At 34.2% G+C, this 22,215-nt stretch overlaps 1 non-coding gene across 1 annotated transcript; it reads left to right on the forward strand.

The window, feature by feature from the left end:
• The first annotated feature begins 21,568 nt into the window (after window positions 1-21,568).
• On the forward strand, window positions 21,569-21,676 carry LOC120253766. The gene has a single exon (XR_005534407.1). It is a non-coding gene; the product is annotated as a small nucleolar RNA R71 (small nucleolar RNA).
• The last annotated feature ends 539 nt before the right edge of the window (window positions 21,677-22,215 follow it).

Genomic DNA, 22,215 nt, shown 5'->3' on the forward strand with positions numbered 1-22,215 from the left:
CAACATAAGAAATAAATTATATATTTTAATTTTTATTTATTTTAAAAAATTTAATATGAATATAATATTATATTGACAAAATAATTGGTTTTTTGAAAAAATATTTTTTGGTATTTATTAATAATGTTTTAGTAAATATGACCTTGTGGCTTAAGAGAAATTTAATTTAAAACAGTTGAGTTTAAAATACAATCGTAACAAAGAAAGATTTTCAAAAAATTTATATATATATATACATATGTACCTTGTAACCCCGTTATCGGGGTTAGCACCCTTGTAACACCGATGCTTAACCCCGATGTAGGGGTTAGCATTTGTGTCCGGCGAGGTGGGGATTTCCAACCCCATAAGGAGCCTTGTGGGGGAGTGAGTGGGGAGAATTTCTCCTTGGTGGGTAATTTTGGGCTGGAGAATAACCTCCCTATGGGAAGTGGCGACGGGGATCCCCTGCCCCACCCTGCCCTACCCCACTTGCATCCCTTGCTGTTTTTAACAAAATTTTAGCATGTGGTTGTTCAATTAATACTATAAACAATTTTGATCTAAAATACAAAGGGTGTTTGACCAAGAACTAGACTATATAAAATCAAGGTTTCAATCAGGTAAGCACAAACTAACAAAGTGTGGTTGCAGTAAAAATGCTTATGAGCTTTCTTTGCAACACCTATCTAATCTCAACAAAACGGGAAACCTCAATTCTAACATTAAGGGCACAAAAAAAAATTGTACAAATGTGATTTTAAAGTTTCCTGCGCCATTGACGCATATAAAAAAATAGTTCAACATCACAACACTAAAACTAAGCAATCACACATCCTGCCAACTAAAACAACAAGCATTCGAAACAGTTTTTAGGAGTGTCTTGTCTAAACATTGAAGACCAAAATGTGGTGCAATATACATTTATCAATCCCAATCATGAAAATTCTGATTATCAGATCCCGAGATTTCCCACGACCTGCAAATATATATATATATATATGTGTGTGTGTGTGTGTGTGTGTGTGTGTGTATCTTGCAATTATTGTTTAATCTACACCATAGTTACTAGAAACGCAATACGATCCAAGTCATGAGAGTAGTACGGATACAAGAAATGATGCTTGTACTGTATCTGATATGGTGGAGGGTAGCCTTAGTTGGTACGATTAATTCAATTCAAAATATAATTAAAAATTACATCCAAATTGGTTATATAAAATACATACAAAATTATAAATCTTTAATATTAATTCAAAACAAAAAAAAATTGAACAATTTTCTTATGAATTGCATATAATTAACTCAAAATTGAACAATTTCTTATAAAACATGAGTCCTGATTCAACCTCTAAGATCATCAAATTCTCTAATCAACCTTCATGCTTTTTGCAGAAATGCCATTGAGCACACCTATAGAAATCTGATCCTATCTCTCAAATTAAAGGGTTACAAATTCTATATTTTGGTAACCCAAAGATAAAATCATCTTCTACAACTTTCTTATCTAAATCTATGTCTAAGTCAGAATCAAAACCATAAAATAGAAGAAAAAAATGCTTAAGGGCCTTAATAGAAACCATACCCGAGGCACTTGCATAGAAAGGCTATATCTTATAGAATACGACTGCAAAAATTCTAAAATTTGGCAGTAAGATAAATAAGAGCAATACGAACGATTTCTTTAGTTTGATCTCTTCCAAATTATGTCTTTAACTCTACCAAATTATAGAGGGAATTCTGTTATGCTACACAAAATTTCTGAATCTAATTTTCCTCAAATAATTCAAATCATCTGATCTGGCTACAAGAATACATTTCATCCTCATTATAATTTGGAGACATAATCTACATACTTCAGGATCTTTGATAGTAAAATAGCAATCAATCTCCTGAACATTAGAATATTCATCTTCTATGTTTCCATTATTCTCAAGTAATCATCAAATCAGCCAAACCCATTTTCACAATCAAAGATTCCATCTCCAAACAGATTCAAAAAGTCCAATTTCTGGTGTTGAACCGTTATATTTGTTAATCCTAATCCACTTTGACAATAATAATTAAAAAGAATGAAAAGAAAATAGTGTAGCGCCAAAGATAGACCCATCAACAAATTTGCGAAATTAATGCCCAGAAAGCTTACATGAACAATAATAGTGAACCAATGAAACCCTTCTTCTGTCCTCGCCGCTGACCCAACACGCAAAAAGGGAGATAAAGAAATGAGGCTAGGTCTCTTCCACTTTTTTTAAACTGTGATCTAAAACGGAAGGAGCTGATGAGATGGCTATCGTTAAAAAACCAAACCAAATATAATATAAAAATGTTTTAACTTAACCGTCTAATATTAACATTTAAAATTAAAATAAAAAATAAAATTTCTTGGTGGGGCACACAGAGTCCACCCCTTTAAAAGAGTTTAGTCCTTTAAACTCAAACTTGATCAGGCGAAGCAGGCCTTTAGTAAGATTCAGACCATGAAAAACGTAGAGTGTTACTGGATTAGCTAATAAGATTCAAAGTCCAAGGGATTCAAAACAAAACTTGACTGAAGATGATACTTCTAAGGACAAAGATCACAACAATGATGATTGTTGCCAAAATATTTGAAAACAAACATAATGCAGCAAACATGTTTTTATTAGTTTTGTTTCCAAAACATAAAATTTAAAACAAAAAACATAAATTTAAAACAATGCAGAATGACCCCTTAGTAAGCGAGAACCAGAATTTACAAGCATAGGTTTAGTTAGTGAGAGACTGAATCTATAATTGATCACATGTTTATTTAACAAGAGCTAGAGTTTGAATGATCTAAAAATCATCCCAAATTAAAGACTTACGCTATATTTCTCTCTTTCTCTGTATGTGACGTCATCCTGACATCCCTACCTCTCACTGGGAAAGTATTCACATACGCACCTCTATTTCTCTCTTGTTGAGGTCTTTTTTCTTTCCATAATTCATCACATGCCTCTTTTTTCTTGAAAGAAAGAAAACTTTAGATGCTCTCAATCTTTCTTTTCCTTGGAGTACAAAGTTCAAGAATGAGCTTTTGATTACTAAAAAGCTAATTCATAATAAATGAGATCTTTATTAGTGGTCACTGAATACTCTTATTTTTGGTACTTGCCAATTATTATTTTGAACAGTCTTAACCATATGAAGGTACTTCTGGTTCATAACAATTATATTCTTTTTAAATATCACCATAAATTATAACATATTTATTAATAATATTAGTTAAAAAATATATACATCTTTTCACAAAAGTAACTACAAAATTAGAGGTGCATACACTCCTCCACAACTAACTTCTTAAATTTGCAAACATCCTATATTCTTATTTACATCTACATATATCATTATTAGATATTATAAATTATTTATTGTGTTTTCCCTTCCTCTTTCAATAAAACAGTGGTATAAACACTTTATTCAAAAACAATTATAAATTATTTATAGTATTATTTAATAGTGAGGTAAAACAGAAATTTTTCGTAAAAATAAAATATTACACTTGTATGGAATCATGTACATTCTCTCCTGTCCCTCACGAGGAATCATCCATTCACTTTGTAGAGAAAGAAATCTCAGGAACATCTCCCTCTCAGCATAATCATCATGTACCCAAATGTACCGTAACTACAAATCCACATGATACATGCATACCATAGAGTAAGACAACGAAAACAATTGATAACATACACTAGTACCACATCCTCCTCCATAATTTCATGCCGTTTTATTTCATTAATATGATTATCCACATATAAATACAAACAAATGATATTCAGGAAGTTCAAATAGGAAGAGATTCTATTCTACCTATCCATGCATGGATGAAATTAGAAGAGATTATTTCTATGCTTTTATTTATTTCCCATAGGTGGAATAGTAACACCATATATATTGCTAGCGCCATGCCCATCATGAAGAATCACTCACCTGAGATTGAGAGAACACAAACAAAAACATATCATTGTCAACATAGATCATTATCCTTGTTCTATATATAACAAGACAATAAACAAGAACCAAAAAAATCTTTTGTATTACTTTTCCCGTACTAGTACTAGTCAAGCACATGCTTTAACTCAAGAAGTTCCTTGTAACTGCTTGACTTGACCCAAACCTTGGCTTCGTAAAGTTGCTTCACTTCGAGATTGGTGGCCTCCAAAGTTATGACGTAAATAATTCTCTCAGTGGTTGGTTCTATCATCACCTTCACAACTTTGATGAACACAAGATGCTCATTCTACGTGTGAGATGATCATATTATGCATGATATGAAGCACCATACTGATATTGTTGTTGATATATGTTACGGTACATATATATAGATCAAGAGAAAAATAGATGTGATGACCTCCTTTTGGTTGTGCATTTGCATAGCTGATTTTGCCAGGTAAGTGATGTACGAATCTATCTTCAGGTTGATTTCTACATCCTTAATTTTTGCTATGACTTCCATTGTTCCACCGAAGTAAATGAACAGAATTAATAATAGAAAGAGTAGATGATAACAAAAGCTTTGTGTTGGATGGTCTCAGTGACTGCCGTTTGCCCAACTTTTATAGTGTGATCATGTGCTTTGGTGTGTAGGTTGTCCATTAATGCACTTAATAAAGTTGTGAAAGTACATAGGTCTATTTAGTTGTTTCAATATGAATATCGCATTACCAATTGTTTGATATACTGATATAGTTAGTGGGAACTCTAAGGACCAGATAATAAATTGTGAGGATAAGTATTGAATTCGTTATTCTTTAATTAGTTCTGAATGTTCAGACTAAAGCCAGGCACTACGGGAAACTTTCTACCCTTAACTCCTTGGTTTTCGGTTAACACATTGAGTTTTAATATATTTATATATCTTTTTGTTTAAATAGTCACTGATGGGAAGGGGTACTTATTTTTAATATTTTCTTAGGCTTTTCCATGTTATTTGGAAATAATTAGAGGTCAAGTCTAGTTAGTTGACCTGGTGATACTTGGAAGGTGTAGATTAAATAATAATTGCATGATATATTATATATATATATATATTTGCAGTTAGTGGGAAATCTCGGAACCTAATAATAATGAGAATTTTATTGATTAGGATTGATAAATGTTAATTGCACCACTCTTTGGTCTACAATGTTTAGACAAGGCACTCCTAAAAACTGTTTCGAATGTTTGGTGTTTTAGTTGGTAGGATGTGTAATTTCTTAGTTTTAGTGTTGTGCTATTGAACTATTTCTTGATATGCCTCAATGGCTCAGCAAGTTTTAAAATCCCATTTGTACAATTTATGTTTGTATCCTTAATATTAGAATTGAGGTTTTTGTTTTATTGAGATTAGATAGGTGTTGCAGATAAAGCTCATAAGCATTTTAATGCACCCACACTTTGCCAGTTTGTGTTCACCTAATTGAAACCTTGATTTTATATAGTCGTGTTCTTGGTCAAACACCCTTTGTGTTTTAGCTCAAAATTTTTTAAAGTAATAATTGAAAAACCAAATGCTAAAATTCTTGTGGATCCCAGCTAGGGATGCAAGTGGGGCATAACAGGGCGGGAATGGGATTCCCATCCCTACTTCCCACACGGCAGGGATTCCCCGTCCCAAAATTCCCTACTGGGAGAAATTATCCCCACTCACTCCATCGATGGTATCCTCGCTGGTCAGGGAATCCCTGTCTCACCCGACACAAATGCTAACCCTGACCTCGGAGTTGAGCATCAGTGTTACAAGTGTGCTAACCCCGGATATCAGGGCTACAAGGTAGATACATATATATAACTATTTAAAAAAAATTGTTAAGATTGTACTTTAAACTTAACTGTTTTAAATTAAACTTCCATTAAACCCCCAAGTTATATTCACTAAAACAATATTAATAAATGCCAAAAAATAGTTTTTTTAAAAAAACTAAATATTTGGTCCATATAATATTATATTTAGGGTTGTAAACCAGACGAGACAAGCCGAGCCAAGCCGAGCCGAGCCAAGCCGAGCCGAGCCAAGCCGAGCCGAGCCAAGCCGAGCCGAGCCGAGCTTTGCCTTGTTCAAGCTTGGCTCATTACTATTTTAATCGAGCTTGAGCTCAAGCTGAGCTATCTTTGAGCTTCATTTGTCAGGCTCAAGCTTGGCTTGTTGCTATTTTAACCGAGCTTATTTCGAGCTTCATACTCGAGCGCAACTTGCTAAGAAAATTCGAAGCTTAGACTTGGCTCGTTACCATGATTAAGGCTCGATTATTTTTTTTTATTTTCTATTTTCTTATTTAGTAAGTATCATTTAAAGCTTATTTAATGAATCATTATCAAGTGCGGCTCAACTCGATTTTAATTTGAGGATCATTTTAGTAAAAGAATTATTTAAGCTTGTTTATGGAATCATTAAGGCCTGCGTTCAAGCTTGTTAAGATCTTCATTAGAAAGTTAACAAATTATTACAATATTAACAAAATAAACATTGTGATGTAACTATCTATAATTTAGTTTTTGTAATATTATTTACGATCTAGTAAATAAGCTTGTTCATGACACTATAAATGATTATATTAGTAATTGTTGCAAATAAAATTGCAAATGATATTATAAATGAGTCTCTTAATAATTCATATAAACGAGCTTTTAATTATACAATAAATGAGCTGTTCACGAGTCTTAACAAGCCGAGCTTGGTGGTGGTCAGGCTTAGCGTATTTATCTTACGAGCTCAACAATTAGGCTTGTGAATCACTCATTTGGCTTAATAAACTAGCCGAGCTTAGCTTTTAATGAACTAAGCCTTCCAACATTTAACGAATTCATTGGTTCATTTACATCCCTATATGTGACTCAAATAATAATAATAATAATAATAATAATAATAATAATAGTAATAATAGTAATAATAATAATCACATATACACCTTAATATACATGTATATATATTAATGAAATATATATATATATATATATAAACGAGCCCACAACAAAGCTTATAAATGAGCTTATAAACGAGTTTGTTCACGAGCTTGTTCACGAGCTATTTCTGTGAGCTGTGTTCGCGAGCCAAAACGAGCTGAGCTTTCGGATGATCAAGCTTGGCTCATTTATTAATCGAGCTTGAAAATTAAGCTCAAGCTTGGCTCGTTGACAATATGAGTTGTACACGAATGAGCCCTTATTGAGCTGAACACCGAGTAGTTCATGAACGGCTCGGCTCAAATACACCCCTAATTATATTCATATTAATTTTTTTAAAATTAATAAAAATTAAAATATATAATTTATTTTTGTTGTTTGGAAATCTCTTCCGAGCGTGAGATTTATTGTGGAGATTCCGTAGGGAGTTCCATGCCCCACAGGGATTCCCTATTGGGTGTGGGGTGGGGAGAATATTCACCGCTCCCACCACCACCCCCGCTCCAAACAGCCCTGCTAGTTGGGGAAGGGTTTTCCATCATTCCTTGCCTCGCAAGGGAACTATTTTGGGGGCATCCTCCTCTCTTTGGGCAGGTCCCTTTGGGGAGCGGTGATTGACCGCCCCATTTGCGTCCTTAACCCCATTCCTTTATATTGATCTTATTGATTTAATTGTTTCTTAATTGCAATCCATGCTATTTGAATCTAATTGAGCGTTTTGTATGGCTTGATCACCAACGAGGCGAAAGCCCTAATTCTCATGTTTGATATGCTTTGTGATGAGTACAAATACCCACCTAGCATAGACATTCCACGATTGGAGGGGATTGTAAGTAAGCCTAGCAATTGGGTACTTTGTAGTTGAGAGTTCTCTTTCCTCAATCCTCCCGAGTAGAATAACAAGTGATTTCCATTCTCTTTGCAATTGTAGGAAATAGATCTTAGGAGAAATCGTATTTCTATTATATATGTTATTAGGGATAATATCTTTGCAAAAAGGATTATCTATTTGAGAAATTCTTGTTAAGCCATATTGAGATTTCATAGAGTGCAAAGCGATTGTGGGGTGTCTGTTTCAGCAATGAACTGAATCATGTACTAATTGCTTTCAAAAAAGGGGTTTAATATACTTTAAGATTTCTCTCAGTCAATATAATATTGCATACTTATACAACTTGTCCTGAAGTTGACAAATCCTAAAGGGATACTATGGCCGGGCATTCTTTCTCTCCCAGGTTTCTCGATCTTTTATTACCTTTTTCATATTTTCTTTGCTCTTGCTACATAGTTTGTTCACACACATCACTACTTTCATTTAGGCTAACTTTCAAGATATGAATTTGTACTAGTATTCTCAATCTTTCCTATAGACTTATACCCAGCTTTTTAGAAATTTATTACACGTTCGGTACGTACACTTGCATCCCTATAAGTTACTATTCATCCTTTGAAAAGGGGGCAATATATTTTAGGATTTCTCTTGGTTTAAATAATATTACTAACTAACAACCTTTGTCCAGGACTTATAAAACTCTAAAGAGATGCCCGAGCGTCCTATTTCCCCTTGCTTTTGCGACCGAGTCTATTTTCTTATTCTTGATTTCTGTTTTCGTTCTTTTATTCATAACTTTGGGTAGACTAGTTTTCAGAGTTAAGATTAGTACTAGTACTCTCCATTTTCCCTGTGGATCGATACCCTATTCTAGAGCACACATTACTACTTGATCGGTTGGTACGTTTGCATCACTATCAGCTGGAATGCCCTTCTTTATCCCTACAACCTTTCAATTATACTTAATTTTGTTGTTAAGAACTAAGAACTTTTTTTCATGTCATTTCAATTTTTTGTTTAAGCAAGAGATAGAGGATCTGAAAATTAGGAACCATGACTAGTACTATTTTATTAAGTTGTTGGGTTTCTGAGTGATTCACCACCTATTCAATGTTATGCTACACCTTGAAAAGAAAATGATGCATTGGCATGTTAATAGTCTTGGTAATTTAAATACAATAGCCATGAAAATAATAATTAAACTCACTAGTTGGATTCATTGTTGACAAGCAACCCATACATCATTTGTTGATAATGAACACATGACGTATTTATATTATGTCCGGTGACTTAAACCATCGTTATTTTTATCGATAGCTCTAAAAATATTTTTAAGACAAACATTAAGATGTCACTTATGCTACATCCAATTGAAAAGGTATGCACAATCTATGTAATTTTTCTTTGTTGTCATCTTAATAATTATCTCGAACGTAATGATCCATGCTCATAATGATATGTTTATGTTTGCATGTTAAAACATTTTCAAATATCCTATATGGAAAAAGTGATAAGGAGAGATCTGTTTTGATATAAAATAGTAATATATTGATAATTAAGTTTAATTTACATTTCAACAGGTGTTAAATAGCTTTTATAGACTGTTTTGTCGAGGACAACAATTCTTCTTGAGATTTTGTTTATATACAGGACTCTCTTCCTCTTATTACACAATGAGATAGAAAATTGATAACTTACATTCTCTTCTTATTCCCCTTTCTTCAATAGTCCAAATTATAGTCAACCATTAGCTTCATTTTATCCTTCAGGTTTATTCTCTGTGTCCTTTTGTAGACTATAGGTGGGAGCAAAGTGGCATTAATTCACGCCTTGAAGACTAATCTCAAATGAAAATTACTAATAGAGTATGTGTTTCCTCTCAGGTGATTGAATAATTCTTAATCAAAGGCATGGTGTCATGCATGTATTTGTTACATTAAGAGATTAATAAAATTCATTGTATATTTATCTCTTGCTCACACTTGCTCTCATGATAAACTATGGGCAATTAATTAATAATTTCTAATGTAAGTCAGGAATCCACAATTACTTGAAAACATAATAAAAAAAATGTTGATTCGTAATTCCTTATTTTCGACTGGTCAACACTAAGAAGGATAGGCGTAGAATAAAAGAACCCATATTAATTTAGTGTAATCTATTAGTAAATATAAATTTCAGAAGGGGCAACATGTTCATTCCATAAAAAAAAATAAAAAATAAAAAATAAAAAACCTGACTGCTAAAATTTTATCATAAAAAAATGTAATGCATTTTATTTATTAATGATTACTAAGGATGAACATATATAAAAGTTTCAAAATTGAATTTTTTTTTTTTTGTATAAGTAAATTTCATTCATTATTATTATGAGATTTTTCTATTTTCTTTAGTGTTTTGATCCTATCTTGTATGACATTTTTATCTATGCGTTGCTAAACACCTTGGTGCGTGAATTTGATGGAACTTGGTTGTAATATGTTTTCTTGACTTCTTTATATTGATCCAATTCATTTTGGTGTTGAGATTAAATTGTGTCAATGCTTAATCTGCAAATTTAGGGGGTCGCTTGGCATTAATTTTTGTTTTTGTTTCTTGTTCTTGTTTTGCTGTTGTTTGATTTTTGTTTTGTTGTCATTTATTGAAAACAAAAGCATGTTGGATACACTAACTATTGTGTATTTTAAAAAGTTGAAAACAAAAACATGTTTGCTTGGAACAAAATTATTGTGACCTTTTTTTACAAATTTTTTAATTCTTATTTTTTATATTTTTTTATAAAAGTTTATTTTTAATATTAGTTTACTTGATTGTACCATTAAATTAAATTAATAGCATATATTTCTATTGTATGAGTAAAAAATATCTCATAAAATTTGCATAATTTGAAACTAACAAATTTATACATTTGATAATAACTTAGTTGCAATTTCATCTCCAACATGAGCCATTTGTTGTACCTTACTTGGTGTCAGTTGGGAACCAGAAGGAAGATATATGGTCTCACTACAAGAAAAACAACAATTAGCTTGGGACAATTCCCTAGCTAAAATGCTAAAATCCCTGGGTAACATTCGTTAGTGAGGGTTTTCCATGGAATTGGCATCCTTGGGTAAAAGACTCATGGGTAATGATTTACCCACATATTTTATAATTTCTTGCTAAATAGCAAAGAATTATTTCGTGACTAAATAATAAATTCCCTGGGTAATTAATGTTAATAAATTCATTAAAAATAAGGAATTTGCTTCAGAATATTTCCTAGGCAATCTCTGGGTAATTTAAGTTAAGCGATTCATCAAAGACAAAGAATTTGCTTTGGAACATTTCGTGGGAAATCTCTAGGTAATTTTAGCAAGGTATTTTTCATAGGCAATCTATTGCTAAATTTTCAAAAATTGAAATGTTTAATCCTTGGGTAATATTTCATAGAGATTGTTTCTTGGGTAATTCATTAGTATTTCGATGGAATAGTAATAAATCGTAGCTTTGGTAATCCCTTGCTAAATATAATTAGGGATTATTTCCTAAGTAATCCTTGGGTAATAAAATTTGAAAATAGAATTATTCCCTTGGTAATCCTTTGCTAATTTAGAAAAAAGTTTTAATTATTTATTTTAAATTATATTATAAATTATAATACAAAAATCTATATTAAATCATTCATTTAAAATAATCAAAAAATTTTAATACAATAGGCTAAAAATACAATATGCAACCCAAAACATTACTACAAACCAAAAGCCTAGTATTCCCCTTCATTTCTTTACTGTTTCCAAAGCACACACATCTAAACAAGCAACTAGCAAAGGCATTAAAACATAAGCATAGTAATCTCCAACAGAGATTGTTTCATAAAGGTAAAACTAAGCTATATATATATGCACAACAGATAGAGGACAATTCTAAGTCCTAAGTCTAACAGAGCTTATTCTGGCCAACTGCATGGCATAAGTCATCCTCATAGAACAAAACTCTGTTGGAAGCCATGGCATTAAAGACTGATCTTGGTAAACTTGGTGGCATCACTGTGCATCTTGAAGCTAATGAGTTTGGGAAGAGAGCAGTTGCAATTTGCTTGATGTCCATATAATGGTGACGAGAAAGCGAGGTCCATGCCTTGGCGCTTTGGGTGTGTGAGGACTAGGTGCCCAGATTGATCTCTCATTGGCCTTGCTGTAACCATTTTAAAAATGTGGAACCAATAGAGTGATTAAGTTTACATTATAATTGTGAAGTTGAATCTCTTATGGATTTTTTTACCTTGTGAATGGCCAATGCTCTATTGGGAGTGGTGTTTTTGTTCTAAGCAACCCTTGTCGAGATCGATAAGGAGTTGTGCAGTTGAAATAGAATGCCTTGTATGAAAAGCCTGGGGTAAAATTTCAACTATGAAAGTTAGATTGCAAGCAAACTAGATGAATGCTTACAACCAAAAGGTACAATACAAGGAAAAGAAGCGCAGAATGATAAGTGTAACAGCCAGCTAGAACTTGCATATTGATATAATCGGAACTGTTTGATGTCTTATAACAAATAAACACAAAACTTGAACACTATTGATAAGTATAACTAAACATATAAAATTAGCATTCTAAAGATATAAAATATTGATTGCTTAATTTGAGGTGGTTATGAGGTCATAGAATTTAAAAACTCAATAATAAGACTAACTTTCAAGTAAAAAACATAGATTTAAGTTTCTAGATACTAACTAATATTAAAAGCAACAATTTTAATCTTCTTTAAAATTGCAACAAAATTAAGTTAATCAATATAAAAGAGAAATACCGCAATTACTTCTCAGATGAGTTTGACCCCCTTTTCTTCCTGAATCCAACAATTGGAGAACAATCAACAAAAAAAAAAACCACAAAACATCACAATGTTAAAAAGAAGCTAGAGATCGACAGATTTAATGGGAAAGAAAAATGATGAGAACTTCGACAAAAGATATCGATCTTGTCTAACTCACCTGATCTTGATGGTATCGAGCTAGTCCAACTTTGATGATTAATGTTGGTCGTGTAAAAAAAATAAGAAATCAAACAATTTGGTACATTGTGAAAATGGGAAACCATCACAAACATAAAGCAACTCCTTCCCATAATGACATGAACCTGCTAACACTTGCCTATCAAATTGATTAACTTGCAAATAAAGCACACAGGGATGGAAAATATTAGTAGATTTCTAAGTACAAACTTGATATAGTAGTTCAATAGCCAGCAACCACCTCAAAATATTAGCTGAATTCTAAGTACAAACTTGATAAAATATCAGTTTAATGGCCAAAAAATGTTGCAAGAAGACATTAAGCATAAAGCCTTTTAAGTATTGAAACAGAGACATGAAGTAACCATTGTTGTATCTTAAATGGTAAACATTTGAAATGTAAAATTCTTACGAAGATGATTTAAGTATTAGGCGGGCAATATGACATCCTTGTTAAGAAAACTCGGTAAAAGCACAGTTTCTTTTTAGCTGAAAGATTCCAAAACATTGTTAGTTGATCTTCATCTTTTGCCAACACTTGCAACATTAACATTGCCTCATCTTCTGTTACACCATCAATAGAAAGAAGCACATCACTAAGAGATTGCTTTTTCCCTTGCATTTCTGCATGAGCTGCATCATTGCACAATGTGATTTCAATGTTACGAGCAGATATTTCAACATTTCGTGCAATAGATTCAACTTTTCATGCAGCAGACTCAGCAATGCAAGCTGCTGACTAAGCGTTTTGGGTTGCAACCTCAGCCAATGCTCTAAATTCTGGGTCTACCATTTTTACAAAATCCTGAAAATTTGTAGAAATTTGGTATATTGTTGAGTCATTAGAAGCAGCCTTCTTCTTTCGGCTCCTAGTTGTTGAGGTGCTGTTATCAGATGCCATGGGTGATGGAGACTGGTTTGGTCTAGTGTGGGCATGGATAGTTGACAACGCCCTTTGCGTGTGACCTGCAAGTGCACTGGTTTGTCGAAGTAATAAATTCACAAGTGAGTAGGGTATCGTATCCACAAGGAATAGTGATCAAAAACACCAGGATTGCTATTTAACTATGATGAAAATAAAATTGATGTGAAAAGAACTAAAAGAAATAAGAAAGAGAGACATGATAAAATGAGAGGAAAGGCAATCGATAGAAAGTGGGGCACTCAGACATTGCTCTCCCTAGGACTATTGCTTTAAGTGCAAGACCAACTACTATGTCTCCTAAATGATGCTTAATGAGTTCTGGAGATCCTAAAATACACGGTCCCAAACCTAAGGTCGACCGTTACAAACTCTACACTATGCCCCAGTGGAGAAATCGCTCAATCTCAACACCTCACATTGTTTACAGTTGCAAGAAGCTCTAGGGATTCCAAGTGATAGGCCTTATTTCTATATATAAATCCAACCCTTTGGTCCAGACGAATGACCCCTATTCACAATTAAGCCCTATATACTAAGGATTACTTTAACGCTTCACTCTATTGCTCGCCCAATTAAGCCCCAGAGGAGTCCCTCTCTTAGCACTTTACTCTATTATGACCTCAAAGAACTCTAGGAACATGGAGGCAAGATAAATCACACCGGAGGGGAAAGGGGACGCTTCGCTATCTCTCGACTCACCCTCTCAACCATCTCCAATCTAGCATTGTCTAACCCTCATGGTGTATCACTCATCCACAAAGGCTACCAAGATGGACTCTCAACCCTAGTGTCACTCTAAGGGAGAAATCATTTAGCAAGCAATCAAGATTGGAACTCAATTAAAGACATCAATTAAGAAAAGCATGATAAAAGGTCAATGAAACAATAATATCCTAGGGTTTACAAATCCAAATACCCACTAGGGGGTTTAGCTCTCCATGGAGCAAGATACAATCAATAATGAAATTGAAAGTAAAATCAAGTAATCCATAAGAAAACCCTTTCGATATTCGTGTGACGGTCTTGTGGAGTAGCCTCGTCCTCTACAAAGGTCCCCTTCTCAAGCCTAGGGCACACCTCGATGGATCGGTGCCGATGAAAGCCCTCCCAATAACTATCTTCCATGAGAAACACGGTGTCAAAGCTGTAGAACCACTCCAAAAGCCTTGCCAAAGCCCCTCTAAACTCTAGCCGCAAACTTTTTAACAGATGGAGAAAAGATGGAAAAAAGGATCCTGAAATCGGGCTGAATTGCGGCTTAAATAAGGATGGAATCGGGCATCCATACTAGCGTGGGTAATTTTCACACGCCCTGTGGATTTCTGGAAATTTGATTTTTTGAGGGACGTGAACAGTAACTGCTACAGTAAATTACAATAATGATTTGCTACAGTACTCCACCAAAATATTCCATAATCCACACTTTTCATCGAGGCAACATAAACAGGCACACGTCTATACAGTAGATCACATTGCTTCTTCAATCAAATGCCATATTGGTGAAGATCTTGCTAACATTGCACAAGTTGAAATACGCAAATATGACTGCTTTTGTGCCCCTCTAAACCATGTAATTTCTTGAGCGCATGGAGGTTAGCACACATTCACGTATCTTCGATCACAACTTGTGTCTTCACATTTGTTCACTCTAAGATTTCATTATCAAAATACAATCGCAATCTACTTTGGCTTCTTTCTTTCATTATTTGGCTCCACAACCCTTCATGCACGAAAGTTCACAAATACACATGTATTAGCGCTAAAATCTAATAAAAGTAATGCTCATCGTAAGAAAAGAATACTTCATATTACTAATACACAAGCACTTATCAAGTCATCAAAAAGCATTTAAGATAAACCCACACCTTCCTCTATTAAGATGTTATCATGTTGTTCATTCATAATTATTGATATATAATGAAAAGCATAGTGTGCTGAAATTTCAAGGAGGCTTCATCAAGAACAAACAAGAATGATGAAACTATGGCCTTAACTAATCATTTGATACATTATAATTTATAACCAGAGAATAGAAACCCACATGAAGGCTCATCAACTCATCATACATCCTTTGGCCAGGGCAATTGAATACTTACAGAAGACAAAATCATTAAAAGGAACGAGAAAATAAAAAGATAAAAAACTTGTGTGAACTTTCTTTACTTCAGGTAATATCTTAGGACATTTTTCATTGTTAGCTAACAATTGGTATACATACAAGGAATGAAATTGAGAACAAATTTTATGAACTCTACAGTTCCTATTAATCAGGCATTCGATCTTGTTGAGCCTAAAAAAGAATAAGCAGTTACTATTTAAATATAGCTAGGATAAGATTGTAACCATAAAATAATACTACTATCCAAATAATCAGATTGCTTTATTTAGGTCAAAGACGAAAGGCAAACATCAAAAGCAGTATTAGAGAATCATAATATAACCATAAAATGATATAGTTCTTAGAGGTCACATTCTCTCCGCAAGAAAAGGAAGTAAAATAAAAAAAGGCTTCCCTTATTACAAGATAAAACTAAATTAATATGAAAGAGATCACAATAGAAATTCATTGATTATATTTGTTCAATATTAACATGGGACTACCCTTGATATGGTCTCAAACTGGGATATTTCTTGAGTATTTTTAATAGGTTACCATTTTCTAACAAGCAGGATATGAAAGTCTGTAACAGCCTTTGCATGTTGAACTGAATGTCATGCAGAGATAAGTTACTCATGTTTTTATTTAGGGGACCAAAATTTCATAAAACATCAACAGCTAACTTGTTAAAATTGAATAGCAAAAAAAATATTTAAAACACCAGCTAACCAACACACCATGACATAGTCAACAAGTTTGAATTTGAACCTATTTATCATGGCATCATCATACTAATAGTTAAACTTGAATTAACTTCTAACTTTTTCCTTCCTCTTGGTCAATGACAAAAAGCATATACAGTGTGACTTCAAACCTATTAATCTTGACATTATGTTAACCATAACCAAGTTTGAATTACCTTCCTCATGATCAATAACAAAATTATATTTAAACTCAATACTATCAATGTTGGCATTATCAGTGCAATCATCAAGTTTGAATTACCTTCTGACTTTAACCTTCCACTTAGTCAATAAAAAATCCTATCAATGTACTAATTACCAAATTTAAATTACCATCCCCTATGGCCAAACTTTACACTCCTCATGTTAATTGGCATAGAAACAAATGAACAATTGCAATTGAATCATCATACATAATAAAAATTCTTATGCAAAAAATTGTTCAAGTATACACTCAACTAGAAGGAGGATTTTGGTGGTGTTTCCCTCCAAGCATGGAATTAAAATTAATGATAAGCAAATAAAAAATGGATAATTATTTAAGGAACATATACATGAAACTGTACATAAATGCATAATAACCAAGAAGTACATAATGATCTAACAATCCAAAAGAATGACAAACACATAAAGCGTTTACTACATAATGATCCATTAATTATGTCAACTTGATTACCATGTGTTAAACATATTTATGGCCAATTCTTGTCTAAATTGGATCCATTCATTAGTTGGTTGTTGGTTGTGTCATTTTCCACAGTATCTTCAAAGGACGGAACATCAACTTCATCCTCTGCAGGATCATCAACCATCTCCCTCCTAATAAAATTGTGGAGCAAACAACACGTACTAATAATATACCGTTGAGTGGTTATGCTATAGAAGCTTGGACTAGCTAGAATTTTCCACCAGATTTTCAAAAGGCAAAACATCCTCTCGATAACATTCCTAGCACTAGCATATTTCATATTAAAACCTCTTCAGGTGTTTCCGGGTGGCGCACATCAGTCCATGAACTCAAGTAATACCGTTGCCCTAGAAAATGTGTAAAAAATCTGGGACAATTTGCATATCTCGCATCGACAAAGTAATATGTGAACATGTTAGACACACAAACTTCAATGCCAAAATTAAGCTGAACATGTTATATATAACTCACCATTTGGAACCTTAAATCCGTTTGGTTTAGTAACGACATCCCTTAGCACCCGGGCATCATGTACCGAACTCTCCCAACCTGCTAGGACATATATCAAATCCATATCTTGTCCACATACGGCAAGTACATCGGTGTTAATTTCACATTTTTGTGATCTAAATCTTCAACAATCGGCGGTAGGCGCTATCACCCATATATGTGTCCCATCCAAGGCTCCAAGGCAATTCTACATCATTTTAAAGAAATTATTATTGCTTATTCATTTATGTGAATTACCAAAATTTTAAAAATATATCCTATTAAATTTGATTCATTATCTTAAACCATTTTCACTTATTATCGGTTGAATTATCTTGGACCGTTTCAGGTTTCTTTAGGAGAACACTATGGCAAAGAATATTCGATTGCAACACGGCATGAAAATGCTGACTAACTGCTTCTGTCAATCACACAAAATCAAACTTAATGATTCTATTTTTGACATGGTGGGCTACAATGTTTAAAAACATTGCGATTGTCTCTTCCACCATAACATTTCTCGTGTCCTGTAATCTACTGGTGGTAGTCAATAGTTCACACAACCGATAAAAACAAGGCCTATCCATGTGTAGCTTATTAATGTATGTTATGTCACTTTGGTAAATAACCCGTCTCAAGTATTCATGTTGTCTTCATTGCCTACTTGATGTTGTTTCAATTTCTTATTGAATTAACTGACTTCCATGATGATGTTGATTTTGTGCACATACAATGATCATAAGGTTTAAAATGTAAAAGTAACACAAGTACATCAAGAAATACAACTTCACTTCGCTAAGATCACCCATATCGGGAATTTCAAGTCCGCTAGTCAAATTGCCCAAAACCTAGATATACAAGTCCATGTGTAAAATACAACTTAATAATCACTCCTCATAAACAAAACCAAGCAACAATCACTCCTCATTATCATTTAGATATACATCATTAAGTTGGTTTATTTTCTTTCTATAGGATAGTAGTAAAGATATGGAGAGAAGTAAGAATTATAGAGAAAAAGAGAATAGATTGCAATCTATAAATACAAGACATGGAACCAGGAATACGTAAAAAAAATTAAATTATACCAAGAATACAAAACCTCCAAATAGAATAATCAATTAAAAGAAAGGAAAAGCCTAATACTTGCATACAATCTTTCAAAGAAACTATAAAACATTATTGTTTAAACTAATTAACAAGTGTCCATCCATGAGAAATTATCACCAAAAAAAAACCTCACCGGCCGGTGCAAATATAAGGAGAGAAGCAAGATTTGGAAAGAGAAAGAGAATAGATTGCAATCTATAAATCCAAGACAATAATCATAAATACATAAAAAATTACAATTAAATTATGCCAAAAATACAAAACCACCCAACAAAAAAATTAATTAAAAGAAAGGAAAAACACACAATCTATCAAAGAAACCATAAAACATTATTGTTCAAACTAATTAACAAGGGTCCATCCATGAGAAATTGATAATTGTTTGAGTATAAGTATTATTAAGTATACTTTTTTTTACATTGAGCATCACTTTTATCAGTTTTTATGGCTCATTCGTGTGTATTTGTGTTCTTTTGTGCATATTAGAAAAATTTACGGCCGTGTGTATTTGTATTTCTGTTATTAATTGATAACGGCCGTGTGTCTTCTCTGGATGACTTAGAAAAATTTACAGACTCTGCAGAAAATTTCTGCACATTTATACATACTCAAAGCCTACTTACACTATGCAAAATTGACCAGAGAATCATGGAAAACATGCTCAAACGACTAAGAAACTTCACCAAACACACTTAAGCACATGAAAACACCAATAATCCACAAGAAAAACATAGCGATAGCATGTAAAGGAAATCAAGACACCAACACTCAAGCACTTATTCATGCAAGTACTAAACTAACACCTAGAAAAATAGTAAGGACATGGGTTGCCTCCCAAGAAGCGCTTGTTTAATGTCACTAAGCTTGACATACCTCTTCTTCCCTCACGATGGCTCATAGATGATTGTTTACCTCTTACCCATAACTTGAAAGCATGATGAACATAATCTTTTCAAGATAGAGAGGGAGTTATCTAGCATGTTACCACACAAGGGTTCGTCACCCTTACTCTATTCTTGCACATCCCCAATAACCTTGGGACACTTCTTGTGGTGTCTCCTTGCTCGCTTCATCTTTTGGATCATCCTCTTCATGATCCCCGGGGCATGTTGCACCTTGTCCTCTAGACCAAGCATCAAAACTTCTTCATTCTCCACTTCTTGGTCTAGCAACCCCTCGTACGGGTCTGGACACATCATTTCCTGCACATATTCATCTATTAGATCATAAGCAGTGTCAAGAAAGTAAAGAGTATAATCAAAATCAAGAGAATGTCTCATGGCTTTGGTGAGGCGATATGTAAGCTTATCATCCCCAACTGGTAAAGACATCTCTCCATCATCCATGTCTATAAGAGCCTTGGAAGTACGCAAGAATGGTGTCCAAGAATCAATGAAACATAAACATCCTTGTCAATATCCAACACTACATAGTCTACAGGAATTATGTACTTGTCAACCTTCACAAGTACATCTTCGATGATGCCCCTCGGATGCCTAACCGTTTGGTCCGCCATTTCAAGTGTTATCCTAGTGGGCCTAGGCTCTCCTAGGACTAGCTTTTGGAAGAATGTGTAGGGCATGGCGTTGATGCTAGCCTGGGAATCCACCAATACACTTTCTTCACCCAAATTACTAATGTTGCACGGAATGATAAAACTTCCGGGGTCCTTCTTCTTGTTTGGCATATTCTTTTGCAACACTGCTGAACATGAATCATCTAAGATCATAGATGCACTCTCCTCCAAATTCCTATTATTGGTAAAGAGGTCCTTGAGAAACTTTGCATAACGAGGCATTTGAGACAATGCCTTCAGAAAAGGAATGTTGATTTGCAACTGTTTGAATAGACCCAAGAACTTCATATATTGCTCATCATTTTGGTCGTTTTTCAATCTTGAGGGATAAGGGATTCTTGGCTTGTAAGGTGGAGGTACCACCTCCTTCTCTTTGGCTCTTTCCTCAACCTCCACGATCTCAGGTACTTCAACATTGGTCTTCTCGCTCGGAAGCCTACCCTCAACCTCACAACCACATCTCAAAGTGATCTCCTTCACATCTTCTCTCGGATTAGTGTTGGTGTTACTAGGCAAGCTTCCTTTAGGTCTCTCCGATAATGACTTCGTAATTTGCCCCACTTGATTCTCTAAATTGTGCAATCATGTGGTGTGGTTGTGAAGTGTATCTTCGACCGACTAAAACCTTGTATCCGATGACTGGATGAACTTTGTCAAAGCTTTCTCTAGATCGGTCATCTGGGTCTCCAATCCTGAAACTTGATTCTCCATGTTCAGGGCTTGTTGTTGTTGTTAAAAACCCTGTGGTTCCATGGCCTTTTGTTGCCCTTGATTATTCCATGAAAAATTATGGTGGCTCCTCCAACCAGGATTGTAAGTGTTGCTATATGGATTGCATTGGCTTCTCATTGCATTACCTACAAACTCAACTTGTTCTACCAAGGATGTACCACCAATAGAATTTGGGCAATCGGATGAAGCATGACTTCTCCCACACCGAGTGTAACTTGTAGGGCCGCAACTCTAGGAGAAGTTATAGTATCTAACTTCTTGCTCAATGACTCAACCTGTGCCGCCAATGAAGTAACTGCATAAATCTCATGAAGTTTGGCTACATTTTTTCTATCACTTGTGTTCCACTGGTATTTGTTCATGGCCATTTCTTCAATGAGATGTCGGGCTTCTTTATGGGTCTTGCTTCCTAAAGTACCTCCTACTGCTGCATCAAGTAACTGCCTTATGCTTGGGTTCAACCCATTGTAAAAGGTCCGAATGATCATCTACTCGGGAAACCCATGTTGAGGACATTTCCACAGGTGCTCCTTGAACCTATCCCATGTCTCAAAAAAGAGACTCCAATTTTGTTTGCACAAAAGAGGATATTTCATTCCTGAGCTTCGCATATTTTGTAGGAGGAAAATATCGGCCAAAAAAAGCTTCTACCATCTCCTCCCAAGTAGTAATCAATGCTCAAGGAAAATGGGAAGGTCCTCAATCTGATAGGATCATCCGTAACTCCATTAATCTTAAGCATGTCGCACGAAGTTCTCAATGTGGTTGTTTGGATCCTCATCGGCCAAACCATTAAACTATGGTGACTACTATATCATCTTGATGAATGCTTGCTTTTGCTCAAAATTTTGAGCCGTAATCTATGGCCGCACAATACTAGACTGTGTGCCCAAAACTACGGGTCTAGCATAATCTGAGAGTGTCCTCTGCTGCTTATTCTGTTCTGCCATATTTTCTGACCCTTCACCTTCTATCTCAGCTTGATTAGACTGTTCTTGCATAGGTTCTTTTTCCTTTTTTGAAGTGTTCATTCAAGTTCAGGATCACCTTCAACCAATGTCGAAGGGTTCCCTCAGGTCATAACCTAGAACTACAACCAAAAAGAAATAAAAATAAATTAGAACGATGGAAGAATAAGAAAATGT

Source organism: Dioscorea cayenensis, unplaced genomic scaffold (genome assembly GCF_009730915.1).
Source record: "Dioscorea cayenensis subsp. rotundata cultivar TDr96_F1 unplaced genomic scaffold, TDr96_F1_v2_PseudoChromosome.rev07_lg8_w22 25.fasta BLBR01000202.1, whole genome shotgun sequence".
NCBI lineage: Eukaryota > Viridiplantae > Streptophyta > Magnoliopsida > Dioscoreales > Dioscoreaceae > Dioscorea > Dioscorea cayenensis.